General features: G+C 48.0%; 2 non-coding genes and 68 pseudogenes across 2 annotated transcripts; all 70 read left to right on the top strand.

Moving 5' to 3' along the window:
- Positions 1-17: 17 nt before the first annotated feature.
- On the top strand, positions 18-193 carry LOC143760081 (U2 spliceosomal RNA; annotated as a pseudogene).
- A 177-nt stretch (positions 194-370) lies between these two features.
- On the top strand, positions 371-547 carry LOC143762313 (U2 spliceosomal RNA; annotated as a pseudogene).
- A 176-nt stretch (positions 548-723) lies between these two features.
- Positions 724-900, top strand: LOC143762856 (U2 spliceosomal RNA; annotated as a pseudogene).
- Positions 901-1,076: 176 nt separating this feature from the next.
- On the top strand, positions 1,077-1,252 carry LOC143763053 (U2 spliceosomal RNA; annotated as a pseudogene).
- Positions 1,253-1,429: 177 nt separating this feature from the next.
- On the top strand, positions 1,430-1,605 carry LOC143760613 (U2 spliceosomal RNA; annotated as a pseudogene).
- Positions 1,606-1,782: 177 nt separating this feature from the next.
- Positions 1,783-1,959, top strand: LOC143763212 (U2 spliceosomal RNA; annotated as a pseudogene).
- Positions 1,960-2,135: 176 nt separating this feature from the next.
- On the top strand, positions 2,136-2,311 carry LOC143762844 (U2 spliceosomal RNA; annotated as a pseudogene).
- A 177-nt stretch (positions 2,312-2,488) lies between these two features.
- LOC143761512 (U2 spliceosomal RNA) lies at positions 2,489-2,664 on the top strand (annotated as a pseudogene).
- A 177-nt stretch (positions 2,665-2,841) lies between these two features.
- LOC143762843 (U2 spliceosomal RNA) lies at positions 2,842-3,017 on the top strand (annotated as a pseudogene).
- Positions 3,018-3,194: 177 nt separating this feature from the next.
- On the top strand, positions 3,195-3,370 carry LOC143761387 (U2 spliceosomal RNA; annotated as a pseudogene).
- A 177-nt stretch (positions 3,371-3,547) lies between these two features.
- Positions 3,548-3,724, top strand: LOC143762311 (U2 spliceosomal RNA; annotated as a pseudogene).
- A 176-nt stretch (positions 3,725-3,900) lies between these two features.
- LOC143759906 (U2 spliceosomal RNA) lies at positions 3,901-4,076 on the top strand (annotated as a pseudogene).
- Positions 4,077-4,253: 177 nt separating this feature from the next.
- On the top strand, positions 4,254-4,441 carry LOC143761523 (U2 spliceosomal RNA). Its single transcript, XR_013212264.1, has one exon. It is a non-coding gene; the product is annotated as a U2 spliceosomal RNA (small nuclear RNA).
- Positions 4,442-4,606: 165 nt separating this feature from the next.
- On the top strand, positions 4,607-4,783 carry LOC143762855 (U2 spliceosomal RNA; annotated as a pseudogene).
- A 176-nt stretch (positions 4,784-4,959) lies between these two features.
- Positions 4,960-5,135, top strand: LOC143759905 (U2 spliceosomal RNA; annotated as a pseudogene).
- A 177-nt stretch (positions 5,136-5,312) lies between these two features.
- On the top strand, positions 5,313-5,488 carry LOC143762842 (U2 spliceosomal RNA; annotated as a pseudogene).
- A 177-nt stretch (positions 5,489-5,665) lies between these two features.
- LOC143760612 (U2 spliceosomal RNA) lies at positions 5,666-5,841 on the top strand (annotated as a pseudogene).
- Positions 5,842-6,018: 177 nt separating this feature from the next.
- Positions 6,019-6,195, top strand: LOC143762854 (U2 spliceosomal RNA; annotated as a pseudogene).
- A 176-nt stretch (positions 6,196-6,371) lies between these two features.
- Positions 6,372-6,547, top strand: LOC143762840 (U2 spliceosomal RNA; annotated as a pseudogene).
- Positions 6,548-6,724: 177 nt separating this feature from the next.
- On the top strand, positions 6,725-6,900 carry LOC143760611 (U2 spliceosomal RNA; annotated as a pseudogene).
- Positions 6,901-7,077: 177 nt separating this feature from the next.
- LOC143762994 (U2 spliceosomal RNA) lies at positions 7,078-7,254 on the top strand (annotated as a pseudogene).
- A 176-nt stretch (positions 7,255-7,430) lies between these two features.
- LOC143762996 (U2 spliceosomal RNA) lies at positions 7,431-7,606 on the top strand (annotated as a pseudogene).
- Positions 7,607-7,783: 177 nt separating this feature from the next.
- LOC143818796 (U2 spliceosomal RNA) lies at positions 7,784-7,959 on the top strand (annotated as a pseudogene).
- A 177-nt stretch (positions 7,960-8,136) lies between these two features.
- Positions 8,137-8,313, top strand: LOC143762309 (U2 spliceosomal RNA; annotated as a pseudogene).
- Positions 8,314-8,489: 176 nt separating this feature from the next.
- LOC143759904 (U2 spliceosomal RNA) lies at positions 8,490-8,665 on the top strand (annotated as a pseudogene).
- Positions 8,666-8,842: 177 nt separating this feature from the next.
- On the top strand, positions 8,843-9,018 carry LOC143761238 (U2 spliceosomal RNA; annotated as a pseudogene).
- Positions 9,019-9,195: 177 nt separating this feature from the next.
- On the top strand, positions 9,196-9,372 carry LOC143762853 (U2 spliceosomal RNA; annotated as a pseudogene).
- A 176-nt stretch (positions 9,373-9,548) lies between these two features.
- LOC143759903 (U2 spliceosomal RNA) lies at positions 9,549-9,724 on the top strand (annotated as a pseudogene).
- Positions 9,725-9,901: 177 nt separating this feature from the next.
- Positions 9,902-10,080, top strand: LOC143760610 (U2 spliceosomal RNA; annotated as a pseudogene).
- Positions 10,081-10,254: 174 nt separating this feature from the next.
- Positions 10,255-10,432, top strand: LOC143759282 (U2 spliceosomal RNA; annotated as a pseudogene).
- A 175-nt stretch (positions 10,433-10,607) lies between these two features.
- Positions 10,608-10,783, top strand: LOC143761706 (U2 spliceosomal RNA; annotated as a pseudogene).
- A 177-nt stretch (positions 10,784-10,960) lies between these two features.
- Positions 10,961-11,139, top strand: LOC143762732 (U2 spliceosomal RNA; annotated as a pseudogene).
- A 174-nt stretch (positions 11,140-11,313) lies between these two features.
- LOC143762526 (U2 spliceosomal RNA) lies at positions 11,314-11,489 on the top strand (annotated as a pseudogene).
- A 177-nt stretch (positions 11,490-11,666) lies between these two features.
- LOC143762219 (U2 spliceosomal RNA) lies at positions 11,667-11,854 on the top strand. Its single transcript, XR_013212271.1, has one exon. It is a non-coding gene; the product is annotated as a U2 spliceosomal RNA (small nuclear RNA).
- A 165-nt stretch (positions 11,855-12,019) lies between these two features.
- LOC143760104 (U2 spliceosomal RNA) lies at positions 12,020-12,195 on the top strand (annotated as a pseudogene).
- Positions 12,196-12,372: 177 nt separating this feature from the next.
- Positions 12,373-12,548, top strand: LOC143759579 (U2 spliceosomal RNA; annotated as a pseudogene).
- A 177-nt stretch (positions 12,549-12,725) lies between these two features.
- LOC143762412 (U2 spliceosomal RNA) lies at positions 12,726-12,901 on the top strand (annotated as a pseudogene).
- A 177-nt stretch (positions 12,902-13,078) lies between these two features.
- Positions 13,079-13,254, top strand: LOC143761691 (U2 spliceosomal RNA; annotated as a pseudogene).
- A 177-nt stretch (positions 13,255-13,431) lies between these two features.
- On the top strand, positions 13,432-13,607 carry LOC143762576 (U2 spliceosomal RNA; annotated as a pseudogene).
- A 177-nt stretch (positions 13,608-13,784) lies between these two features.
- Positions 13,785-13,960, top strand: LOC143759902 (U2 spliceosomal RNA; annotated as a pseudogene).
- A 177-nt stretch (positions 13,961-14,137) lies between these two features.
- On the top strand, positions 14,138-14,313 carry LOC143760156 (U2 spliceosomal RNA; annotated as a pseudogene).
- Positions 14,314-14,490: 177 nt separating this feature from the next.
- On the top strand, positions 14,491-14,666 carry LOC143761362 (U2 spliceosomal RNA; annotated as a pseudogene).
- A 177-nt stretch (positions 14,667-14,843) lies between these two features.
- On the top strand, positions 14,844-15,019 carry LOC143760751 (U2 spliceosomal RNA; annotated as a pseudogene).
- A 177-nt stretch (positions 15,020-15,196) lies between these two features.
- Positions 15,197-15,372, top strand: LOC143762598 (U2 spliceosomal RNA; annotated as a pseudogene).
- Positions 15,373-15,549: 177 nt separating this feature from the next.
- Positions 15,550-15,725, top strand: LOC143761933 (U2 spliceosomal RNA; annotated as a pseudogene).
- Positions 15,726-15,902: 177 nt separating this feature from the next.
- LOC143759901 (U2 spliceosomal RNA) lies at positions 15,903-16,078 on the top strand (annotated as a pseudogene).
- A 177-nt stretch (positions 16,079-16,255) lies between these two features.
- On the top strand, positions 16,256-16,434 carry LOC143762731 (U2 spliceosomal RNA; annotated as a pseudogene).
- Positions 16,435-16,608: 174 nt separating this feature from the next.
- On the top strand, positions 16,609-16,784 carry LOC143760549 (U2 spliceosomal RNA; annotated as a pseudogene).
- A 177-nt stretch (positions 16,785-16,961) lies between these two features.
- Positions 16,962-17,139, top strand: LOC143762392 (U2 spliceosomal RNA; annotated as a pseudogene).
- A 175-nt stretch (positions 17,140-17,314) lies between these two features.
- Positions 17,315-17,490, top strand: LOC143760103 (U2 spliceosomal RNA; annotated as a pseudogene).
- A 177-nt stretch (positions 17,491-17,667) lies between these two features.
- LOC143759578 (U2 spliceosomal RNA) lies at positions 17,668-17,843 on the top strand (annotated as a pseudogene).
- A 177-nt stretch (positions 17,844-18,020) lies between these two features.
- LOC143762411 (U2 spliceosomal RNA) lies at positions 18,021-18,196 on the top strand (annotated as a pseudogene).
- A 177-nt stretch (positions 18,197-18,373) lies between these two features.
- LOC143761538 (U2 spliceosomal RNA) lies at positions 18,374-18,549 on the top strand (annotated as a pseudogene).
- Positions 18,550-18,726: 177 nt separating this feature from the next.
- LOC143762575 (U2 spliceosomal RNA) lies at positions 18,727-18,902 on the top strand (annotated as a pseudogene).
- A 177-nt stretch (positions 18,903-19,079) lies between these two features.
- On the top strand, positions 19,080-19,254 carry LOC143762935 (U2 spliceosomal RNA; annotated as a pseudogene).
- Positions 19,255-19,431: 177 nt separating this feature from the next.
- On the top strand, positions 19,432-19,607 carry LOC143760101 (U2 spliceosomal RNA; annotated as a pseudogene).
- A 177-nt stretch (positions 19,608-19,784) lies between these two features.
- Positions 19,785-19,960, top strand: LOC143762410 (U2 spliceosomal RNA; annotated as a pseudogene).
- A 177-nt stretch (positions 19,961-20,137) lies between these two features.
- On the top strand, positions 20,138-20,313 carry LOC143761537 (U2 spliceosomal RNA; annotated as a pseudogene).
- A 177-nt stretch (positions 20,314-20,490) lies between these two features.
- LOC143762574 (U2 spliceosomal RNA) lies at positions 20,491-20,666 on the top strand (annotated as a pseudogene).
- Positions 20,667-20,843: 177 nt separating this feature from the next.
- On the top strand, positions 20,844-21,019 carry LOC143759899 (U2 spliceosomal RNA; annotated as a pseudogene).
- Positions 21,020-21,196: 177 nt separating this feature from the next.
- On the top strand, positions 21,197-21,372 carry LOC143760100 (U2 spliceosomal RNA; annotated as a pseudogene).
- Positions 21,373-21,549: 177 nt separating this feature from the next.
- Positions 21,550-21,728, top strand: LOC143759404 (U2 spliceosomal RNA; annotated as a pseudogene).
- A 174-nt stretch (positions 21,729-21,902) lies between these two features.
- On the top strand, positions 21,903-22,078 carry LOC143762504 (U2 spliceosomal RNA; annotated as a pseudogene).
- Positions 22,079-22,255: 177 nt separating this feature from the next.
- On the top strand, positions 22,256-22,433 carry LOC143762597 (U2 spliceosomal RNA; annotated as a pseudogene).
- Positions 22,434-22,608: 175 nt separating this feature from the next.
- Positions 22,609-22,787, top strand: LOC143761468 (U2 spliceosomal RNA; annotated as a pseudogene).
- Positions 22,788-22,961: 174 nt separating this feature from the next.
- Positions 22,962-23,137, top strand: LOC143818949 (U2 spliceosomal RNA; annotated as a pseudogene).
- A 177-nt stretch (positions 23,138-23,314) lies between these two features.
- LOC143759435 (U2 spliceosomal RNA) lies at positions 23,315-23,492 on the top strand (annotated as a pseudogene).
- Positions 23,493-23,667: 175 nt separating this feature from the next.
- Positions 23,668-23,843, top strand: LOC143760098 (U2 spliceosomal RNA; annotated as a pseudogene).
- Positions 23,844-24,020: 177 nt separating this feature from the next.
- On the top strand, positions 24,021-24,196 carry LOC143760617 (U2 spliceosomal RNA; annotated as a pseudogene).
- Positions 24,197-24,373: 177 nt separating this feature from the next.
- LOC143762409 (U2 spliceosomal RNA) lies at positions 24,374-24,549 on the top strand (annotated as a pseudogene).
- The last annotated feature ends 66 nt before the right edge of the window (positions 24,550-24,615 follow it).

Here is a 24,615-nt window from a genome sequence, read left to right as displayed (position 1 = left end):
GCACACCATTTCTGATCATTGCTTCTCGGCCAAATGGCTCAAGATCAAGCGTAGTGTCTGTTCTTATCTGATACGTCCCCTATTTGGGGACCATATATTAAATGGATTTTTGGAATAGGGAGCTGGAAATGGAGCTTGCTTTGTCGCACGGAACCTTCACGTGCTGTCACAATGGGGATGGAGGGTGGTGTTATGCAGATTCAAAACGCGTTGTGCACAGCTTGAACACACGCACACCGCAGAACTGTCATCTACAGAGCTTCCAGAGTTTCTGGAAAATGTCTTCCCTGCGGCAATCTTTTGCTATGTCTCCACAGTGGGTTTCGGTTGTAGGCCTTGGTGCGGCCCAAGTGGCAAACCATTTCTGATCATCTCTTCTCGGCCAAATGGCTCAAGATCAAGCGTAGTGTCTGTTCTTATCTGATACGTACCCTATTTGGGGACCATATATTAAATAGATTTTTGGAATAGGGAACTGGAAATGGAGCTTGCTTTGTCGCACGGAACCTTCACTTGCTGTCACAATGGGGATGAAGGGTGTGGTTATGCAGATTCAAAACGCGTTGTGCACAGCTTGAACACACGCACACTGCAGAACTGTCATCTACAGAGCTTCCAGAGTTTCTGGAAAATGTCTTCCCTGCGGCAATCTTTTGCTATGTCTCCACAGTGGGTTTCGGTTGTAGGCCTTGGTGCGGCCCAAGTGGCAAACCATTTCTGATCATCGCTTCTCGGCCAAATGGCTCAAGATCAAGCGTAGTGTCTGTTCTTATATGATACGTACCCTATTTGGGGACCATATATTAAATAGATTTTTGGAATAGGGAACTGGAAATGGAGCTTGCTTTGTCGCACGGAACCTTCACTTGCTGTCACAATGGGGATGGAGGGTGTGGTTATGCAGATTCAAAACGCATTGTGCACAGCTTGAACACACGCACACCGCAGAACTATCATCTACAGAGCTTCCAGAGTTTCTGGAAAATGTCTTCCCTGCGGCAATCTTTTGCTATGTCTCCACAGTGGGTTTCGGTTGTAGGCCTTGGTGCGGCCCAAGTGGCACACCATTTCTGATCATCGCTTCTCGGCCAAATGGCTCGAAATCAAGCATAGTGTCTGTTCTTATCTGATACGTCCCCTATTTGGGGACCATATATTAAATGGATTTTTGGAATAGGGAGCTGGAAACGGAGCTTGCTTTGTCGCACGGAACCTTCACGTGCTGTCACAATGGGGATGGAGGGTGGTGTTATGCAGATTCAAAACGCGTTGTGCACAGCTTGAACACACGCACACCGCAGAACTGTCATCTACAGAGCTTCCAGAGTTTCTGGAAAATGTCTTCCCTGCGGCAATCTTTTGATATGTCTCCACAGTGGGTTTCGGTTGTAGGCCTTGGTGCGGCCCAAGTGGCAAACCATTTCTGATCATCGCTTCTCGGCCAAATGGCTCAAGATCAAGCGTAGTGTCTGTTCTTATCTGATACGTCCCCTATTTGGGGACCATATATTAAATAGATTTTTGGAATAGGGAGCTGGAAATGGAGCTTGCTTTGTCGCATGGAACCTTCATGTGCTGTCACAATGGGGATGGAGGGTGTGGTTATGCAGATTCAAAACGCGTTGTGCACAGCTTGAACACACGCACACCGCAGAACTGTCATCTACAGAGCTTCCAGAGTTTCTGGAAAATGTCTTCCCTGCGGCAATCTTTTGCTATGTCTCCACAGTGGGTTTCGGTTGTAGGCCTTGGTGCGGCCCAAGTGGCAAACCATTTCTGATCATCGCTTCTCGTCCAAATGGCTCAAGATCAAGCGTAGTGTCTGTTCTTATATGATACGTAGCCTATTTGGGGACCATATATTAAATAGATTTTTGGAATAGGGAACTGGAAATGGAGCTTGCTTTGTCGCACGGAACCTTCACTTGCTGTCACAATGGGGATGGAGGGTGTGGTTATGCAGATTCAAAACGCATTGTGCACAGCTTGAACACACGCACACCGCAGAACTATCATCTACAGAGCTTCCAGAGTTTCTGGAAAATGTCTTCCCTGCGGCAATCTTTTGCTATGTCTCCACAGTGGGTTTCGGTTGTAGGCCTTGGTGCGGCCCAAGTGGCACACCATTTCTGATCATCGCTTCTCGGCCAAATGGCTCAAAATCAAGCGTAGTGTCTGTTCTTATCTGATACGTCCCCTATTTGGGGACCATATATTAAATGGATTTTTGGAATAGGGAGCTGGAAATGGAGCTTGCTTTGTCGCACGGAACCTTCACGTGCTGTCACAATGGGGATGGAGGGTGGTGTTATGCAGATTCAAAACGCGTTGTGCACAGCTTGAACACACGCACACCGCAGAACTGTCATCTACAGAGCTTCCAGAGTTTCTGGAAAATGTCTTCCCTGCGGCAATCTTTTGATATGTCTCCACAGTGGGTTTCGGTTGTAGGCCTTGGGGCGGCCCAAGTGGCAAACCATTTCTGATCATCGCTTCTCGGCCAAATGGCTCAAGATCAAGCGTAGTGTCTGTTCTTATCTGATACGTCCCCTATTTGGGGACCATATATTAAATATATTTTTGGAATAGGGAGCTGGAAAGGGAGCTTGCTTTGTCGCATGGAACCTTCACGTGCTGTCACAATGGGGATGGAGGGTGTGGTTATGCAGATTCAAAACGCGTTGTGCACAGCTTGAACACACGCACACCGCAGAACTATCATCTACAGAGCTTCCAGAGTTTCTGGAAAATGTCTTCCCTGCGGCAATCTTTTGCTATGTCTCCACAGTGGGTTTCGGTTGTAGGCCTTGGTGCGGCCCAAGTGGCACACCATTTCTGATCATCGCTTCTCGGCCAAATGGCTCAAAATCAAGCGTAGTGTCTGTTCTTATCTGATACGTCCCCTATTTGGGGACCATATATTAAATGGATTTTTGGAATAGGGAGCTGGAAATGGAGCTTGCTTTGTCGCACGGAACCTTCACGTGCTGTCACAATGGGGATGGAGGGTGGTGTTATGCAGATTCAAAACGCGTTGTGCACAGCTTGAACACACGCACACCGCAGAACTGTCATCTACAGAGCTTCCAGAGTTTCTGGAAAATGTCTTCCCTGCGGCAATCTTTTGATATGTCTCCACAGTGGGTTTCGGTTGTAGGCCTTGGTGCGGCCCAAGTGGCAAACCATTTCTGATCATCGCTTCTCGGCCAAATGGCTCAAGATCAAGCGTAGTGTCTGTTCTTATCTGATACGTCCCCTATGTGGGGACCATATATTAAATAGATTTTTGGAATAGGGAGCTGGAAATGGAGCTTGCTTTGTCGCATGGAACCTTCATGTGCTGTCACAATGGGGATGGAGGGTGTGGTTATGCAGATTCAAAACGCGTTGTGCACAGCTTGAACACACGCACACCGCAGAACTGTCATCTACAGAGCTTCCAGAGTTTCTGGAAAATGTCTTCCCTGCGGCAATCTTTTGCTATGTCTCCACAGTGGGTTTCGGTTGTAGGCCTTGGTGCGGCCCAAGTGGCAAACCATTTCTGATCATCTCTTCTCGGCCAAATGGCTCAAGATCAAGCGTAGTGTCTGTTCTTATCTGATACGTACCCTATTTGGGGACCATATATTAAATAGATTTTTGGAATAGGGAACTGGAAATGGAGCTTGCTTTGTCGCACGGAACCTTCACTTGCTGTCACAATGGGGATGAAGGGTGTGGTTATGCAGATTCAAAACACGTTGTGCACAGCTTGAACACACGCACACCGCAGAACTGTCATCTACAGAGCTTCCAGAGTTTCTGGAAAATGTCTTCCCTGCGGCAATCTTTTGCTATGTCTCCACAGTGGGTTTCGGTTGTAGGCCTTGGTGCGGCCCAAGTGGCACACCATTTCTGATCATCGCTTCTCGGCCAAATGGCTCAAGATCAAGCGTAGTGTCTGTTCTTATCTGATACGTCCCCTATTTGGGGACCATATATTAAATGGATTTTTGGAATAGGGAGCTGGAAATGGAGCTTGCTTTGTCGCACGGAACCTTCACGTGCTGTCACAATGGGGATGGAGGGTGTGGTTATGCAGATTCAAAACGCGTTGTGCACAGCTTGAACACACGCACACCGCAGAACTGTCATCTACAGAGCTTCCAGAGTTTCTGGAAAATGTCTTCCCTGCGGCAATCTTTTGCTATGTCTCCACAGTGGGTTTCGGTTGTAGGCCTTGGGGCGGCCCAAGTGGCAAACCATTTCTGATCATCGCTTCTCGGCCAAATGGCTCAAGATCAAGCGTAGTGTCTGTTCTTATCTGATACGTCCCCTATTTGGGGACCATATATTAAATATATTTTTGGAATAGGGAGCTGGAAAGGGAGCTTGCTTTGTCACATGGAACCTTCACGTGCTGTCACAATGGGGATGGAGGGTGTGGTTATGCAGATTCAAAACGCGTTGTGCACAGCTTGAACACACGCACACTGCAGAACTGTCATCTACAGAGCTTCCAGAGTTTCTGGAAAATGTCTTCCCTGCGGCAATCTTTTGCTATGTCTCCACAGTGGGTTTCGGTTGTAGGCCTTGGTGCGGCCCAAGTGGCAAACCATTTCTGATCATCGCTTCTCGGCCAAATGGCTCAAGATCAAGCGTAGTGTCTGTTCTTATATGATACGTACCCTATTTGGGGACCATATATTAAATAGATTTTTGGAATAGGGAACTGGAAATGGAGCTTGCTTTGTCGCACGGAACCTTCACTTGCTGTCACAATGGGGATGGAGGGTGTGGTTATGCAGATTCAAAACGCATTGTGCACAGCTTGAACACACGCACACCGCAGAACTGTCATCTACAGAGCTTCCAGAGTTTCTGGAAAATGTCTTCCCTGCGGCAATCTTTTGCTATGTCTCCACAGTGGGTTTCGGTTGTAGGCCTTGGTGCGGCCCAAGTGGCACACCATTTCTGATCATCGCTTCTCGGCCAAATGGCTCAAGATCAAGCGTAGTGTCTGTTCTTATCTGATACGTCCCCTATTTGGGGACCATATATTAAATGGATTTTTGGAATAGGGAGCTGGAAATGGAGCTTGCTTTGTCGCACGGAACCTTCACGTGCTGTCACAATGGGGATGGAGGGTGTGGTTATGCAGATTCAAAACGCGTTGTGCACAGCTTGAACACACGCACACCGCAGAACTGTCATCGACAGAGCTTCCAGAGTTTCTGGAAAATGTCTTCCCTGCGGCAATCTTTTGCTATGTCTCCACAGTGGGTTTCGGTTGTAGGCCTTGGGGCGGTCCAAGTGGCAAACCATTTCTGATCATCGCTTCTCGGCCAAATGGCTCAAAATCAAGCGTAGTGTCTGTTCTTATCTGATACGTCCCCTATTTGGGGACCATATATTAAATGGATTTTTGGAATAGGGAGCTGGAAATGGAGCTTGCTTTGTCGCACGGAACCTTCACGTGCTGTCACAATGGGGATGGAGGGTGGTGTTATGCAGATTCAAAACGCGTTGTGCACAGCTTGAACACACGCACACCGCAGAACTGTCATCTACAGAGCTTCCAGAGTTTCTGGAAAATGTCTTCCCTGCGGCAATCTTTTGCTATGTCTCCACAGTGGGTTTCGGTTGTAGGCCTTGGTGCGGCCCAAGTGGCAAACCATTTCTGATCATCGCTTCTCGGCCAAATGGCTCAAGATCAAGCGTAGTGTCTGTTCTTATCTGATACGTCCCCTATTTGGGGACCATATATTAAATAGATTTTTGGAATAGGGAGCTGGAAATGGAGCTTGCTTTGTCGCATGGAACCTTCATGTGCTGTCACAATGGGGATGGAGGGTGTGGTTATGCAGATTCAAAACGCGTTGTGCACAGCTTGAACACACGCACACCGCAGAACTGTCATCTACAGAGCTTCCAGAGTTTCTGGAAAATGTCTTCCCTGCGGCAATCTTTTGCTATGTCTCCACAGTGGGTTTCGGTTGTAGGCCTTGGTGCGGCCCAAGTGGCAAACCATTTCTGATCATCGCTTCTCGGCCAAATGGCTCAAGATCAAGCGTAGTGTCTGTTCTTATATGATACGTACCCTATTTGGGGACCATATATTAAATAGATTTTTGGAATAGGGAACTGGAAATGGAGCTTGCTTTGTCGCACGGAACCTTCACTTGCTGTCACAATGGGGATGGAGGGTGTGGTTATGCAGATTCAAAACGCATTGTGCACAGCTTGAACACACGCACACCGCAGAACTATCATCTACAGAGCTTCCAGAGTTTCTGGAAAATGTCTTCCCTGCGGCAATCTTTTGCTATGTCTCCACAGTGGGTTTCGGTTGTAGGCCTTGGTGCGGCCCAAGTGGCACACCATTTCTGATCATCGCTTCTCGGCCAAATGGCTCAAAATCAAGCGTAGTGTCTGTTCTTATCTGATACGTCCCCTATTTGGGGACCATATATTAAATGGATTTTTGGAATAGGGAGCTGGAAATGGAGCTTGCTTTGTCGCACGGAACCTTCACGTGCTGTCACAATGGGGATGGAGGGTGGTGTTATGCAGATTCAAAACGCGTTGTGCACAGCTTGAACACACGCACACCGCAGAACTGTCATCTACAGAGCTTCCAGAGTTTCTGGAAAATGTCTTCCCTGCGGCAATCTTTTGCTATGTCTCCACAGTGGGTTTCGGTTGTAGGCCTTGGTGCGGCCCAAGTGGCAAACCATTTCTGATCATCGCTTCTCGGCCAAATGGCTCAAGATCAAGCGTAGTGTCTGTTCTTATCTGATACGTCCCCTATTTGGGGACCATATATTAAATAGATTTTTGGAATAGGGAGCTGGAAATGGAGCTTGCTTTGTCGCATGGAACCTTCATGTGCTGTCACAATGGGGATGGAGGGTGTGGTTATGCAGATTCAAAACGCGTTGTGCACAGCTTGAACACACGCACACCGCAGAACTGTCATCTACAGAGCTTCCAGAGTTTCTGGAAAATGTCTTCCCTGCGGCAATCTTTTGCTATGTCTCCACAGTGGGTTTCGGTTGTAGGCCTTGGTGCGGCCCAAGTGGCAAACCATTTCTGATCATCGCTTCTCGGCCAAATGGCTCAAGATCAAGCGTAGTGTCTGTTCTTATATGATACGTACCCTATTTGGGGACCATATATTAAATAGCTTTTTGGAATAGGGAACTGGAAATGGAGCTTGCTTTGTCGCACGGAACCTTCACTTGCTGTCACAATGGGGATGGAGGGTGTGGTTATGCAGATTCAAAACGCATTGTGCACAGCTTGAACACACGCACACCGCAGAACTATCATCTACAGAGCTTCCAGAGTTTCTAGAAAATGTCTTCCCTGCGGCAATCTTTTGCTATGTCTCCACAGTGGGTTTCGGTTGTAGGCCTTGGTGCGGCCCAAGTGGCACACCATTTCTGATCATCGCTTCTCGGCCAAATGGCTCAAAATCAAGCGTAATGTCTGTTCTTATCTGATACGTCCCCTATTTGGGGACCATATATTAAATGGATTTTTGGAATAGGGAGCTGGAAATGGAGCTTGCTTTGTCGCACGGAACCTTCACGTGCTGTCACAATGGGGATGGAGGGTGGTGTTATGCAGATTCAAAACGCGTTGTGCACAGCTTGAACACACGCACACCGCAGAACTGTCATCTACAGAGCTTCCAGAGTTTCTGGAAAATGTCTTCCCTGCGGCAATCTTTTGATATGTCTCCACAGTGGGTTTCGGTTGTAGGCCTTGGTGCGGCCCAAGTGGCAAACCATTTCTGATCATCGCTTCTCGGCCAAATGGCTCAAGATCAAGCGTAGTGTCTGTTCTTATCTGATACGTCCCCTATTTGGGGACCATATATTAAATAGATTTTTGGAATAGGGAGCTGGAAATGGAGCTTGCTTTGTCGCATGGAACCTTCATGTGCTGTCACAATGGGGATGGAGGGTATGGTTATGCATATTCAAAACGCGTTGTGCACAGCTTGAACACACGCACACCGCAGAACTGTCATCTACAGAGCTTCCAGAGTTTCTGGAAAATGTCTTCCCTGCGGCAATCTTTTGCTATGTCTCCACAGTGGGTTTCGGTTGTAGGCCTTGGTGCGGCCCAAGTGGCAAACCATTTCTGATCATCTCTTCTCGGCCAAATGGCTCAAGATCAAGCGTAGTGTCTGTTCTTATCTGATACGTACCCTATTTGGGGACCATATATTAAATAGATTTTTGGAATAGGGAACTGGAAATGGAGCTTGCTTTGTCGCACGGAACCTTCACTTGCTGTCACAATGGGGATGAAGGGTGTGGTTATGCAGATTCAAAACACGTTGTGCACAGCTTGAACACACGCACACCGCAGAACTGTCATCTACAGAGCTTCCAGAGTTTCTGGAAAATGTCTTCCCTGCGGCAATCTTTTGCTATGTCTCCACAGTGGGTTTCGGTTGTAGGCCTTGGTGCGGCCCAAGTGGCACACCATTTCTGATCATCGCTTCTCGGCCAAATGGCTCAAGATCAAGCGTAGTGTCTGTTCTTATCTGATACGTCCCCTATTTGGGGACCATATATTAAATGGATTTTTGGAATAGGGAGCTGGAAATGGAGCTTGCTTTGTCGCACGGAACCTTCACGTGCTGTCACAATGGGGATGGAGGGTGTGGTTATGCAGATTCAAAACGCGTTGTGCACAGCTTGAACACACGCACACCGCAGAACTGTCATCGACAGAGCTTCCAGAGTTTCTGGAAAATGTCTTCCCTGCGGCAATCTTTTGCTATGTCTCCACAGTGGGTTTCGGTTGTAGGCCTTGGGGCGGCCCAAGTGGCAAACCATTTCTGATCATCGCTTCTCGGCCAAATGGCTCAAGATCAAGCGTAGTGTCTGTTCTTATCTGATACGTCCCCTATTTGGGGACCATATATTAAATAGATTTTTGGAATAGGGAGCTGGAAATGGAGCTTGCTTTGTCGCATGGAACCTTCACGTGCTGTCACAATGGGGATGGAGGGTGTGGTTATGCAGATTCAAAACGCGTTGTGCACAGCTTGAACACACGCACACTGCAGAACTGTCATCTACAGAGCTTCCAGAGTTTCTGGAAAATGTCTTCCCTGCGGCAATCTTTTGCTATGTCTCCACAGTGGGTTTCGGTTGTAGGCCTTGGTGCGGCCCAAGTGGCAAACCATTTCTGATCATCGCTTCTCGGCCAAATGGCTCAAGATCAAGCGTAGTGTCTGTTCTTATATGATACGTACCCTATTTGGGGACCATATATTAAATAGATTTTTGGAATAGGGAACTGGAAATGGAGCTTGCTTTGTCGCACGGAACCTTCACTTGCTGTCACAATGGGGATGGAGGGTGTGGTTATGCAGATTCAAAACGCATTGTGCACAGCTTGAACACACGCACACCGCAGAACTGTCATCTACAGAGCTTCCAGAGTTTCTGGAAAATGTCTTCCCTGCGGCAATCTTTTGCTATGTCTCCACAGTGGGTTTCGGTTGTAGGCCTTGGTGCGGCCCAAGTGGCACACCATTTCTGATCATCGCTTCTCGGCCAAATGGCTCAAGATCAAGCGTAGTGTCTGTTCTTATCTGATACGTCCCCTATTTGGGGACCATATATTAAATGGATTTTTGGAATAGGGAGCTGGAAATGGAGCTTGCTTTGTCGCACGGAACCTTCACGTGCTGTCACAATGGGGATGGAGGGTGTGGTTATGCAGATTCAAAACGCGTTGTGCACAGCTTGAACACACGCACACCGCAGAACTGTCATCGACAGAGCTTCCAGAGTTTCTGGAAAATGTCTTCCCTGCGGCAATCTTTTGCTATGTCTCCACAGTGGGTTTCGGTTGTAGGCCTTGGGGCGGTCCAAGTGGCAAACCATTTCTGATCATCGCTTCTCGGCCAAATGGCTCAAGATCAAGCGTAGTGTCTGTTCTTATCTGATACGTCCCCTATTTGGGGACCATTTATTAAATGGATTTTTGGAATAGGGAGCTGGAAATGGAGCTTGCTTTGTCACACGGAACCTTCACGTGCTGTCACAATGGGGATGGAGGGTGTGATTATGCAGATTCAAAACGCGTTGTGCACAGCTTGAACACACGCACACCGCAGAACTGTCATCTACAGAGCTTCCAGAGTTTCTGGAAAATGTCTTCCCTGCGGCAATCTTTTGCTATGTCTCCACAGTGGGTTACGGTTGTAGGCCTTGGTGAGGCCTAAGTGGCAAACCATTTCTGATCATCGCTTCTCGGCCAAATGGCTCAAGATCAAGCGTAGTGTCTGTTCTTATCTGATACGTCCCCTATTTGGGGACCATATATTAAATGGATTTTTGGAATACGGAGCTGGAAATGGAGCTTGCTTTGTCGCACGGAACCTTCACATGCTGTCACAATGGGGATGGAGGGTGTGGTTATGCAGATTCAAAACGCGTTGTGCACAGCTTGAACACACGCACACCGCAGAACTGTCATCTACAGAGCTTCCAGAGTTTCTGGAAAATGTCTTCCCTGCGGCAATCTTTTGCTATGTCTCCACAGTGGGTTTCGGTTGTAGGCCTTGGTGCGGCCCAAGTGGCACACCATTTCTGATCATCGCTTCTCGGCCAAATGGCTCAAGATCAAGCATAGTGTCTGTTCTTATCTGATACGTCCCCTATTTGGGGACCATATATTAAATGGATTTTTGGAATAGGGAGCTGGAAATGGAGCTTGCTTTGTCGCACGGAACCTTCACGTGCTGTCACAATGGGGATGGAGGGTGTGGTTATGCAGATTCAAAACGCGTTGTGCACAGCTTGAACACACGCACACCGCAGAACTGTCATCGACAGAGCTTCCAGAGTTTCTGGAAAATGTCTTCCCTGCGGCAATCTTTTGCTATGTCTCCACAGTGGGTTTCGGTTGTAGGCCTTGGGGCGGCCCAAGTGGCAAACCATTTCTGATCATCGCTTCTCGACCAAATGGCTCAAGATCAAGCGTAGTGTCTGTTCTTATCTGATATGTCCCCTATTTGGGGACCATATATTAAATGGATTTTTGGAATAGGGAGCTGGAAATGGAGCTTGCTTTGTCACACGGAACCTTCACGTGCTGTCACAATGGGGATGGAGGGTGTGATTATGCAGATTCAAAACGCGTTGTGCACAGCTTGAACACACGCACACCGCAGAACTGTCATCGACAAAGCTTCCAGAGTTTCTGGAAAATGTCTTCCCTGCGGCAATCTTTTGCTATGTCTCCACAGTGGGTTTCGGTTGTAGGCCTTGGTGCGGCCCAAGTGGCAAACCATTTCTGATCATCGTTTCTCGGCCAAATGGCTCAAGATCAAGCATAGTGTCTGTTCTTATCTGATACGTCCCCTATTTGGGGACCATATATTAAATAGATTTTTGGAATAGGGAGCTGGAAATTTAGCTTGCTTTGTCGCACAGAACCTTCACGTGCTGTCACAATGGGGATGGAGGGTGTGGTTATGCAGATTCAAAACGCGTTGTGCACAGCTTGAACACACGCACACCGCAGAACTGTCATCTACAGAGCTTCCAGGGTTTCTGGAAAATGTCTTCCCTGCGGCAATCTTTTGCTATGTCTCCACAGTGGGTTACGGTTGTAGGCCTTGGTGAGGCCTAAGTGGCAAACCATTTCTGATCATCGCTTCTCGGCCAAATGGCTCAAGATCAAGCGTAGTGTCTGTTCTTATCTGATACGTCCCCTATTTGGGGACCATATATTAAATGGATTTTTGGAATACGGAGCTGGAAATGGAGCTTGCTTCGTCGGACGGAACCTTCACATGCTGTCACAATGGGGATGGAGGGTGTGGTTCTGCAGATTCAAAACGCGTTGTGCACAGCTTGAACACATGCACACCGCAGAACTGTCATCGACAGAGCTTCCAGAGTTTCTGGAAAATGTCTTCCCTGCGGCAATCTTTTGCTATGTCTCCACAGTGGGTTTCGGTTGTAGGCCTTGGTGCGGCCCAAGTGGCAAACCATTTCTGATCATCGCTTCTTGGCCAAATGGCTCAAGATCAAGCGTAGTGTCTGTTCTTATCTGATACGTCCCCTATTTGGGGACCATATATTAAATAGATTTTTGGAATAGGGAGCTGGAAATGGAGCTTGCTTTGTCGCACGGAACCTTCACGTGCTGTCACAATGGGGATGGAGGGTGTGGTTATGCAGATTCAAAACGCGTTGTGCACAGCTTGAACACACGCACACTGCAGAACTGTCATCGACAGAGCTTCCAGAGTTTCTGGAAAATGTCTTCCCTGCGGCAATCTTTTGCTATATCTCCACAGTGGGTTTCGGTTGTAGGCCTTGGTGCGGCCCAAGTGGCAAACCATTTCTGATCATCGCTTCTCGGCCAAATGGCTCAAGATCAAGCGTAGTGTCTGTTCTTATCTGATACGTCCCCTATTTGGGGACCATATATTAAATAGATTTTTGGAATAGGGAGCTGGAAATGGAGCTTGCTTTGTCGCACGGAACCTTCACGTGCTGTCACAATGGGGATGGAGGGTGTGGTTATGCAGATTCAAAACGCGTTGTGCACAGCTTGAACACACGCACACCGCAGAACTGTCATCTACAGAACTTCCAGAGTTTCTGGAAAATGTCTTCCCTGCGGCAATCTTTTGCTATGTCTCCACAGTGGGTTTCGGTTGTAGGCCTTGGTGCGGCCCAAGTGGCAAACCATTTCTGATCATCGCTTCTCGGCCAAATGGCTCAAGATCAAGCGTAGAGTCTGTTCTTATCTGATACGTCCCCTATTTGGGGACCATATATTAAATGGATTTTTGGAATAGGGAGCTGGAAATGGAGCTTGCTTTGTCACACGGAACCTTCACGTGCTGTCACAATGGGGATGGAGGGTGTGGTTATGCAGATTCGAAACACGTTGTATACAGCTTGAACACACGCACACCGCAGAACTGTCATCTACAGAGCTTCCAAAGTTTCTGGAAAATGTCTTCCCTGCGGCAATCTTTTGCTATGTCTCCACAGTGGGTTTCGGTTGTAGGCCTTGGTGCGGCCCAAGTGGCAAACCATTTCTGATCATCGCTTCTCGGCCAAATGGCTCAAGATCAAGCGTAGAGTCTGTTCTTATCTGATACGTCCCCTATTTGGGGACCATATATTAAATGGATTTTTGGAATAGGGAGCTGGAAACGGAGCTTGCTTTGTCGCACGGAACCTTCACGTGCTGTCACAATGGGGATGGAGGGTGGTGTTATGCAGATTCAAAACGCGTTGTGCACAGCTTGAACACACGCACACCGCAGAACTGTCATCTACAGAGCTTCCAGAGTTTCTGGAAAATGTCTTCCCTGCGGCAATCTTTTGCTATGTCTCCACAGTGGGTTTCGGTTGTAGGCCTTGGTGCGGCCCAAGTGGCAAACCATTTCTGATCATCGCTTCTCGGCCAAATGGCTCAAGATCAAGCGTAGTGTCTGTTCTTATCTGATACGACCCCTATTTGGGGACCATATATTAAATAGATTTTTGGAATAGGGAGCTGGAAATGGAGCTTGCTTTGTCGCATGGAACCTTCATGTGCTGTCACAATGGGGATGGAGGGTGTGGTTATGCAGATTCAAAACGCGTTGTGCACAGCTTGAACACACGCACACCGCAGAACTGTCATCTACAGAGCTTCCAGAGTTTCTGGAAAATGTCTTCCCTGCGGCAATCTTTTGCTATGTCTCCACAGTGGGTTTCGGTTGTAGGCCTTGGTGCGGCCCAAGTGGCACACCATTTCTGATCATCGCTTCTCGGCCAAATGGCTCAAGATCAAGCGTAGTGTCTGTTCTTATCTGATACGTCCCCTATTTGGGGACCATATATTAAATGGATTTTTGGAATAGGGAGCTGGAAATGGAGCTTGCTTTGTCGCACGGAACCTTCACGTGCTGTCACAATGGGGATGGAGGGTGTGGTTATGCAGATTCAAAACGCGTTGTGCACAGCTTGAACACACGCACACCACAGAACTGTCATCGACAGAGCTTCCAGAGTTTCTGGAAAATGTCTTCCCTGTGGCAATCTTTTGCTATGTCTCCACAGTGGGTTTCGGTTGTAGGCCTTGGTGCGGCCCAAGTGGCAAACCATTTCTGATCATCGCTTCTTGGCCAAATGGCTCAAGATCAAGCGTAGTGTCTGTTCTTATCTGATACGTCCCCTATTTGGGGACCATATATTAAATGGATTTTTGGAATAGGGAGCTGGAAATGGAGCTTGCTTTGTCGCACGGAACCTTCACGTGCTGTCACAATGGGGATGGAGGGTGTGGTTATGCAGATTCAAAACGCGTTGTGCACAGCTTGAACACACGCACACCGCAGAACTGTCATCGACAGAGCTTCCAGAGTTTCTGGAAAATGTCTTCCCTGCGGCAATCTTTTGCTATGTCTCCACAGTGGGTTTCGGTTGTAGGCCTTGGGGCGGTCCAAGTGGAAAACCATTTCTGATCATCGCTTCTCGGCCAAATGGCTCAAGATCAAGCGTAGTGTCTGTTCTTATCTGATACGTCCCCTATTTGGGGACCATTTATTAAATGGATTTTTGGAATAGGGAGCTGGAAATGGAGCTTGCTTTGTCACACGGAACCTTCACGTGCTGTCACAATGGGGATGGAGGGTGTGGTTATGCAGATTCAAAACGCGTTGTGCACAGCTTGAACACACGCACACCGCAGAACTGTCATCGACAGAGCTTCCAGAGTTTCTGGAAAATGTCTTCCCTGCGGCAATCTTTTGCTATGTCTCTACAGTGGGTTTCGGTTGTAGGCCTTGTTGCGGCCCAAGTGGCAAACCATTTCTGATCATCGCTTCTTGGCCAAGTGGCTCAAGATCAAGCGTAGTGTCTGTTCTTATCTGATACGTCCCCTATTTGGGGACCATATATTAAATAGATTTTTGGAATAGGGAGCTGGAAATGGAGCTTGCTTTGTCGCACGGAACCTTCACGTGCTGTCACAATGGGGATGGAGGGTGTGGTTATGCAGATTCAAAACGCGTTGTGCACAGCTTGAACACACGCACACCGCAGAACTGTCATCTACAGAACTTCCAGAGTTTCTGGAAAATGTCTTCCCTGCGGCAGTCTTTTGCTATGTCTCCACAGTGGGTTTCGGTTGTAGGCCTTGGTGCGGCCCAAGTGGCAAACCATTTCTGATCATCGCTTCTCAGCCAAATGGCTCAAGATCAAGCGTAGAGTCTGTTCTTATCTGATACGTCCCCTATTTGGGGACCATATATTAAATGGATTTTTGGAATAGGGAGCTGGAAATGGAGCTTGCTTTGTCACACGGAACCTTCACGTGCTGTCACAATGGGGATGGAGGGTGTGGTTATGCAGATTCGAAACACGTTGTATACAGCTTGAACACACGCACACCGCAGAACTGTCATCTACAGAGCTTCCAAAGTTTCTGGAAAATGTCTTCCCTGCGGCAATCTTTTGCTATGTCTCCACAGTGGGTTTCGGTTGTAGGCCTTGGTGCGGCCCAAGTGGCAAACCATTTCTGATCATCGCTTCTCGGCCAAATGGCTCAAGATCAAGCGTAGAGTCTGTTCTTATCTGATACGTCCCCTATTTGGGGACCATATATTAAATGGATTTTTGGAATAGGGAGCTGGAAACGGAGCTTGCTTTGTCGCACGGAACCTTCACGTGCTGTCACAATGGGGATGGAGGGTGTGGTTATGCAGATTCAAAACGCGTTGTGCACAGCTTGAACACACGCACACCGCAGAACTGTCATCTACAGAGCTTCCAGAGTTTCTGGAAAATGTCTTCCCTGCGGCAATCTTTTGCTATGTCTCCACAGTGGGTTTCGGTTGTAGGCCTTGGTGCGGCCCAAGTGGCACACCATTTCTGATCATCGCTTCTCGGCCAAATGGCTCAAGATCAAGCGTAGTGTCTGTTCTTATCTGATACGTCCCCTATTTGGGGACCATATATTAAATGGATTTTTGGAATAGGGAGCTGGAAATGGAGCTTGCTTTGTCGCACGGAACCTTCACGTGCTGTCACAATGGGGATGGAGGGTGTGGTTATGCAGATTCAAAACGCGTTGTGCACAGCTTGAACACACGCACACCGCAGAACTGTCATCGACAGAGCTTCCAGAGTTTCTGGAAAATGTCTTCCCTGCGGCAATCTTTTGCTATGTCTCCACAGTGGGTTTCGGTTGTAGGCCTTGGGGCGGCCCAAGTGGCAAACCATTTCTGATCATCGCTTCTCGACCAAATGGCTCAAGATCAAGCGTAGTGTCTGTTCTTATCTGATATGTCCCCTATTTGGGGACCATATATTAAATGGATTTTTGGAATAGGGAGCTGGAAATGGAGCTTGCTTTGTCACACGGAACCTTCACGTGCTGTCACAATGGGGATGGAGGGTGTGATTATGCAGATTCAAAACGCGTTGTGCACAGCTTGAACACACGCACACCGCAGAACTGTCATCGACAAAGCTTCCAGAGTTTCTGGAAAATGTCTTCCCTGCGGCAATCTTTTGCTATGTCTCCACAGTGGGTTTCGGTTGTAGGCCTTGGTGCGGCCCAAGTGGCAAACCATTTCTGATCATCGTTTCTCGGCCAAATGGCTCAAGATCAAGCGTAGTGTCTGTTCTTATCTGATACGTCCCCTATTTGGGGACCATATATTAAATAGATTTTTGGAATAGGGAGCTGGAAATGGAGCTTGCTTTGTCGCACAGAACCTTCACGTGCTGTCACAATGGGGATGGAGGGTGTGGTTATGCAGATTCAAAACGCGTTGTGCACAGCTTGAACACACGCACACCGCAGAACTGTCATCTACAGAGCTTCCAGGGTTTCTGGAAAATGTCTTCCCTGCGGCAATCTTTTGCTATGTCTCCACAGTGGGTTACGGTTGTAGGCCTTGGTGAGGCCTAAGTGGCAAACCATTTCTGATCATCGCTTCTTGGCCAAATGGCTCAAGATCAAGCGTAGTGTCTGATCTTATCTGATACGTCCCCTATTTGGGGACCATATATTAAATGGATTTTTGGAATACGGAGCTGGAAATGGAGCTTGCTTCGTCGGACGGAACCTTCACATGCTGTCACAATGGGGATGGAGGGTGTGGTTATGCAGATTCAAAACGCGTTGTGCACAGCTTGAACACACGCACACCGCAGAACTGTCATCGACAGAGCTTCCAGAGTTTCTGGAAAATGTCTTCCCTGCGGCAATCTTTTGCTATGTCTCCACAGTGGGTTTCGGTTGTAGGCCTTGGTGCGGCCCAAGTGGCAAACCATTTCTGATCATCGCTTCTTGGCCAAATGGCTCAAGATCAAGCGTAGTGTCTGTTCTTATCTGATACGTCCCCTATTTGGGGACCATATATTAAATAGATTTTTGGAATAGGGAGCTGGAAATGGAGCTTGCTTTGTCGCACGGAACCTTCACGTGCTGTCACAATGGGGATGGAGGGTGTGGTTATGCAGATTCAAAACGCGTTGTGCACAGCTTGAACACACGCACACTGCAGAACTGTCATCGACAGAGCTTCCAGAGTTTCTGGAAAATGTCTTCCCTGCGGCAATCTTTTGCTATGTCTCCACAGTGGGTTTCGGTTGTAGGCCTTGGTGCGGCCCAAGTGGCAAACCATTTCTGATCATCGCTTCTCGGCCAAATGGCTCAAGATCAAGCGTAGTGTCTGTTCTTATCTGATACGTCCCCTATTTGGGGACCATATATTAAATAGATTTTTGGAATAGGGAGCTGGAAATGGAGCTTGCTTTGTCGCACGGAACCTTCACGTGCTGTCACAATGGGGATGGAGGGTGTGGTTATGCAGATTCAAAACGCGTTGTGCACAGCTTGAACACACGCACACCGCAGAACTGTCATCTACAGAACTTCCAGAGTTTCTGGAAAATGTCTTCCCTGCGGCAATCTTTTGCTATGTCTCCACAGTGGGTTTCGGTTGTAGGCCTTGGTGCGGCCCAAGTGGCAAACCATTTCTGATCATCGCTTCTCGGCCAAATGGCTCAAGATCAAGCGTAGAGTCTGTTCTTATCTGATACGTCCCCTATTTGGGGACCATATATTAAATGGATTTTTGGAATAGGGAGCTGGAAATGGAGCTTGCTTTGTCACACGGAACCTTCACGTGCTGTCACAATGGGGATGGAGGGTGTGGTTATGCAGATTCGAAACACGTTGTATACAGCTTGAACACACGCACACCGCAGAACTGTCATCTACAGAGCTTCCAAAGTTTCTGGAAAATGTCTTCCCTGCGGCAATCTTTTGCTATGTCTCCACAGTGGGTTTCGGTTGTAGGCCTTGGTGCGGCCCAAGTGGCAAACCATTTCTGATCATCGCTTCTCGGCCAAATGGCTCAAGATCAAGCGTAGAGTCTGTTCTTATCTGATACGTCCCCTATTTGGGGACCATATATTAAATGGATTTTTGGAATAGGGAGCTGGAAACGGAGCTTGCTTTGTCGCACAGAACCTTCACGTGCTGTCACAATGGGGATGGAGGGTGGTGTTATGCAGATTCAAAACGCGTTGTGCACAGCTTGAACACACGCACACCGCAGAACTGTCATCTACAGAGCTTCCAGAGTTTCTGGAAAATGTCTTCCCTGTGGCAATCTTTTGCTATGTCTCCACAGTGGGTTTCGGTTGTAGGCCTTGGTGCGGCCCAAGTGGCAAACCATTTCTGATCATCGCTTCTCGGCCAAATGGCTCAAGATCAAGCGTAGTGTCTGTTCTTATCTGATACGACCCCTATTTGGGGACCATATATTAAATAGATTTTTGGAATAGGGAGCTGGAAATGGAGCTTGCTTTGTCGCATGGAACCTTCATGTGCTGTCACAATGGGGATGGAGGGTGTGGTTATGCAGATTCAAAACGCGTTGTGCACAGCTTGAACACACGCACACCGCAGAACTGTCATCTACAGAGCTTCCAGAGTTTCTGGAAAATGTCTTCCCTGCGGCAATCTTTTGCTATGTCTCCACAGTGGGTTTCGGTTGTAGGCCTTGGTGCGGCCCAAGTGGCACACCATTTCTGATCATCGCTTCTCGGCAAATGGCTCAAGATCAAGCGTAGTGTCTGTTCTTATCTGATACGTCCCCTATTTGGGGACCATATATTAAATGGATTTTTGGAATAGGGAGCTGGAAATGGAGCTTGCTTTGTCGCACGGAACCTTCACGTGCTGTCACAATGGGGATGGAGGGTGTGGTTATGCAGATTCAAAACGCGTTGTGCACAGCTTGAACACACGCACACCACAGAACTGTCATCGACAGAGCTTCCAGAGTTTCTGGAAAATGTCTTCCCTGTGGCAATCTTTTGCTATGTCTCCACAGTGGGTTTCGGTTGTAGGCCTTGGTGCGGCCCAAGTGGCAAACCATTTCTGATCATCGCTTCTTGGCCAAATGGCTCAAGATCAAGCGTAGTGTCTGTTCTTATCTGATACGTCCCCTATTTGGGGACCATATATTAAATAGATTTTTGGAATAGGGAGCTGGAAATGGAGCTTGCTTTGTCGCACGGAACCTTCACGTGCTGTCACAATGGGGATGGAGGGTGTGGTTATGCAGATTCAAAACGCGTTGTGCACAGCTTGAACACACGCACACCGCAGAACTGTCATCTACAGAACTTCCAGAGTTTCTGGAAAATGTCTTCCCTGCGGCAATCTTTTGCTATGTCTCCACAGTGGGTTTCGGTTGTAGGCCTTGGTGCGGCCCAAGTGGCAAACCATTTCTGATCATCGCTTCTCGGCCAAATGGCTCAAGATCAAGCGTAGAGTCTGTTCTTATCTGATACGTCCCCTATTTGGGGACCATATATTAAATGGATTTTTGGAATAGGGAGCTGGAAATGGAGCTTGCTTTGTCACACGGAACCTTCACGTGCTGTCACAATGGGGATGGAGGGTGTGGTTATGCAGATTCGAAACACGTTGTATACAGCTTGAACACACGCACACCGCAGAACTGTCATCTACAGAGCTTCCAAAGTTTCTGGAAAATGTCTTCCCTGCGGCAATCTTTTGCTATGTCTCCACAGTGGGTTTCGGTTGTAGGCCTTGGTGCGGCCCAAGTGGCAAACCATTTCTGATCATCGCTTCTCGGCCAAATGGCTCAAGATCAAGCGTAGAGTCTGTTCTTATCTGATACGTCCCCTATTTGGGGACCATATATTAAATGGATTTTTGGAATAGGGAGCTGGAAACGGAGCTTGCTTTGTCGCACAGAACCTTCACGTGCTGTCACAATGGGGATGGAGGGTGGTGTTATGCAGATTCAAAACGCGTTGTGCACAGCTTGAACACACGCACACCGCAGAACTGTCATCTACAGAGCTTCCAGAGTTTCTGGAAAATGTCTTCCCTGCGGCAATCTTTTGCTATGTCTCCACAGTGGGTTTCGGTTGTAGGCCTTGGTGCGGCCCAAGTGGCAAACCATTTCTGATCATCGCTTCTCGGCCAAATGGCTCAAGATCAAGCGTAGTGTCTGTTCTTATCTGATACGACCCCTATTTGGGGACCATATATTAAATAGATTTTTGGAATAGGGAGCTGGAAATGGAGCTTGCTTTGTCGCATGGAACCTTCATGTGCTGTCACAATGGGGATGGAGGGTGTGGTTATGCAGATTCAAAACGCGTTGTGCACAGCTTGAACACACGCACACCGCAGAACTGTCATCTACAGAGCTTCCAGAGTTTCTGGAAAATGTCTTCCCTGCGGCAATCTTTTGCTATGTCTCCACAGTGGGTTTCGGTTGTAGGCCTTGGTGCGGCCCAAGTGGCACACCATTTCTGATCATCGCTTCTCGGCCAAATGGCTCAAGATCAAGCGTAGTGTCTGTTCTTATCTGATACGTCCCCTATTTGGGGACCATATATTAAATGGATTTTTGGAATAGGGAGCTGGAAATGGAGCTTGCTTTGTCGCACGGAACCTTCACGTGCTGTCACAATGGGGATGGAGGGTGTGGTTATGCAGATTCAAAACGCGTTGTGCACAGCTTGAACACACGCACACCACAGAACTGTCATCGACAGAGCTTCCAGAGTTTCTGGAAAATGTCTTCCCTGTGGCAATCTTTTGCTATGTCTCCACAGTGGGTTTCGGTTGTAGGCCTTGGTGCGGCCCAAGTGGCAAACCATTTCTGATCATCGCTTCTTGGCCAAATGGCTCAAGATCAAGCGTAGTGTCTGTTCTTATCTGATACGTCCCCTATTTGGGGACCATATATTAAATAGATTTTTGGAATAGGGAGCTGGAAATGGAGCTTGCTTTGTCGCACGGAACCTTCACGTGCTGTCACAATGGGGATGGAGGGTGTGGTTATGCAGATTCAAAACGCGTTGTGCACAGCTTGAACACACGCACACCGCAGAACTGTCATCTACAGAGCTTCCAGAGTTTCTGGAAAATGTCTTCCCTGCGGCAATCTTTTGCTATGTCTCCACAGTGGGTTTCGGTTGTAGGCCTTGGTGCGGCCCAAGTGGCAAACCATTTCTGATCATCGCTTCTCGGCCAAATGGCTCAAGATCAAGCGTAGTGTCTGTTCTTATCTGATACGTCCCCTATTTGGGGACCATATATTAAATGGATTTTTGGAATAGGGAGCTGGAAATGGAGCTTGCTTTGTCACACGGAACCTTCATGTGCTGTCACAATGGGGATGGAGCGTGTGGTTATGCAGATTCGAAACGCGTTGTGCACAGCTTGAACACACGCACACCGCAGAACTGTCACCTACAGAGCTTCCAGAGTTTCTGGAAAATGTCTTCCCTGCGGCAATCTTTTGCTATGTCTCCACAGTGGGTTTCGGTTGTAGGCCTTGGTGCGGCCCAAGTGGCAAACCATTTCTAATCATTGCTTCCCGGCCAAATGGCTCAAGATCAAGCGTAGAGTCTGTTCTTATCTGATACGTCCCCTATTTGGGGACCATATATTAAATGGATTTTTGGAATAGGGAGCTGGAAATGGAGCTTGCTTTCTCGCACGGAACCTTCACGTGCTGTCACAATGGGGATGGAGGGTGTGGTTATGCAGATTCAAAACGCGTTGTGCACAGCTTGAACACACGCACACCACAGAACTGTCATCTACAGAGCTTCCAGAGTTTCTGGAAAATGTCTTCCCTGCGGCAATCTTTTGCTATGTCTCCACAGTGGGTTTCGGTTGTAGGCCTTGGTGCGGCCCAAGTGGCAAACCATTTCTGATCATCGCTTCTCGGCCAAATGGCTCAAGATCAAGCGTAGTGTCTGTTCTTATCTGATACGTCCCCTATTTGGTGACCATATATTAAATAGATTTTTGGAATAGGGAGCTGGAAATGGAGCTTGCTTTGTCGCATGGAACCTTCACATGCTGTCACAATGGGGATGGAGGGTGTGGTTATGCAGATTCAAAACGCGTTGTGCACAGCTTGAACACACGCACACCGCAGAACTGTCATCTACAGAGCTTCCAGAGTTTCTGGAAAATTTCTTCCCTGCGGCAATCTTTTGCTATGTCTCCACAGTGGGTTTCGGTTGTAGGCCTTGGTGCGGCCCAAGTGGCAAACCATTTCTGATCATCGCTTCTCGGCCAAATGGCTCAAGATCAAGCGTAGTGTCTGTTCTTATCTGATACGTCCCCTATTTGGGGACCATATATTAAATAGATTTTTGGAATAGGGAACTGGAAATGGAGCTTGCTTTGTCGCACGGAACCTTCACGTGCTGTCACAATGGGGATGGAGGGTGTGGTTATGCAGATTCAAAACGCGTTGTGCACAGCTTGAACACACGCACACCGCAGAACTGTCATCTACAGAGCTTCCAGAGTTTCTGGAAAATGTCTTCCCTGCGGCAATCTTTTGCTATGTCTCCACAGTGGGTTTCGGTTGTAGGCCTTGGTGCGGCCCAAGTGGCACACCATTTCTGATCATCGCTTCTCGGCCAAATGGCTCAAGATCAAGCGTAGTGTCTGTTCTTATCTGATACGTCCCCTATTTGGGGACCATATATTAAATGGATTTTTGGAATAGGGAGCTGGAAATGGAGCTTGCTTTGTCGCACGAAACCTTCACGTGCTGTCACAATGGGGATGGAGGGTGTGGTTATGCAGATTCAAAACGCGTTGTGCACAGCTTGAACACACGCACACCGCAGAACTGTCATCGACAGAGCTTCCAGAGTTTCTGGAAAATGTCTTCCCTGCGGCAATCTTTTGCTATGTCTCCACAGTGGGTTACGGTTGTAGGCCTTGGTGAGGCCTAAGTGGCAAACCATTTCTGATCATCGCTTCTCGGCCAAATGGCTCAAGATCAAGCGTAGTGTCTGTTCTTATCTGATACGTCCCCTATTTGGGGACCATATATTAAATGGATTTTTGGAATACGGAGCTGGAAATGGAGCTTGCTTCGTCGGACGGAACCTTCACATGCTGTCACAATGGGGATGGAGGGTGTGGTTATGCAGATTCAAAACGCGTTGTGCACAGCTTGAACACACGCACACCGCAGAACTGTCATCGACAGAGCTTCCAGAGTTTCTGGAAAATGTCTTCCCTGCGGCAATCTTTTGCTATGTCTCCACAGTGGGTTTCGGTTGTAGGCCTTGGTGCGGCCCAAGTGGCAAACCATTTCTGATCATCGCTTCTTGGCCAAATGGCTCAAGATCAAGCGTAGTGTCTGTTCTTATCTGATACGTCCCCTATTTGGGGACCATATATTAAATAGATTTTTGGAATAGGGAGCTGGAAATGGAGCTTGCTTTGTCGCACGGAACCTTCACGTGCTGTCACAATGGGGATGGAGGGTGTGGTTATGCAGATTCAAAACGCGTTGTGCACAGCTTGAACACACGCACACTGCAGAACTGTCATCGAAAGAGCTTCCAGAGTTTCTGGAAAATGTCTTCCCTGCGTCAATCTTTTGCTATGTCTCCACAGTGGGTTTCGGTTGTAGGCCTTGGTGCGGCCCAAGTGGCAAACCATTTCTGATCATCGCTTCTCAGCCAAATGGCTCAAGATCAAGCGTAGTGTCTGTTCTTATCTGATACGTCCCCTATTTGGGGACCATATATTAAATAGATTTTTGGAATAGGGAGCTGGAAATGGAGCTTGCTTTGTCGCACGGAACCTTCACGTGCTGTCACAATGGGGATGGAGGGTGTGGTTATGCAGATTCAAAACGCGTTGTGCACAGCTTGAACACACGCACACCGCAGAACTGTCATCTACAGAACTTCCAGAGTTTCTGGAAAATGTCTTCCCTGCGGCAATCTTTTGCTATGTCTCCACAGTGGGTTTCGGTTGTAGGCCTTGGTGCGGCCCAAGTGGCAAACCATTTCTGATCATCGCTTCTCGGCCAAATGGCTCAAGATCAAGCGTAGAGTCTGTTCTTATCTGATACGTCCCCTATTTGGGGACCATATATTAAATGGATTTTTGGAATAGGGAGCTGGAAATGGAGCTTGCTTTGTCACACGGAACCTTCACGTGCTGTCACAATGGGGATGGAGGGTGTGGTTATGCAGATTCTAAACACGTTGTATACAGCTTGAACACAAGCACACCGCAGAACTGTCATCTACAGAG

This window comes from Ranitomeya variabilis, chromosome 3 (genome assembly GCF_051348905.1).
Source record: "Ranitomeya variabilis isolate aRanVar5 chromosome 3, aRanVar5.hap1, whole genome shotgun sequence".
Classification (NCBI taxonomy): domain Eukaryota; kingdom Metazoa; phylum Chordata; class Amphibia; order Anura; family Dendrobatidae; genus Ranitomeya; species Ranitomeya variabilis.
The sequence above is the reverse complement of the archived record's forward strand: the minus strand, read 5'-3'. Positions and strand labels throughout refer to the sequence as shown.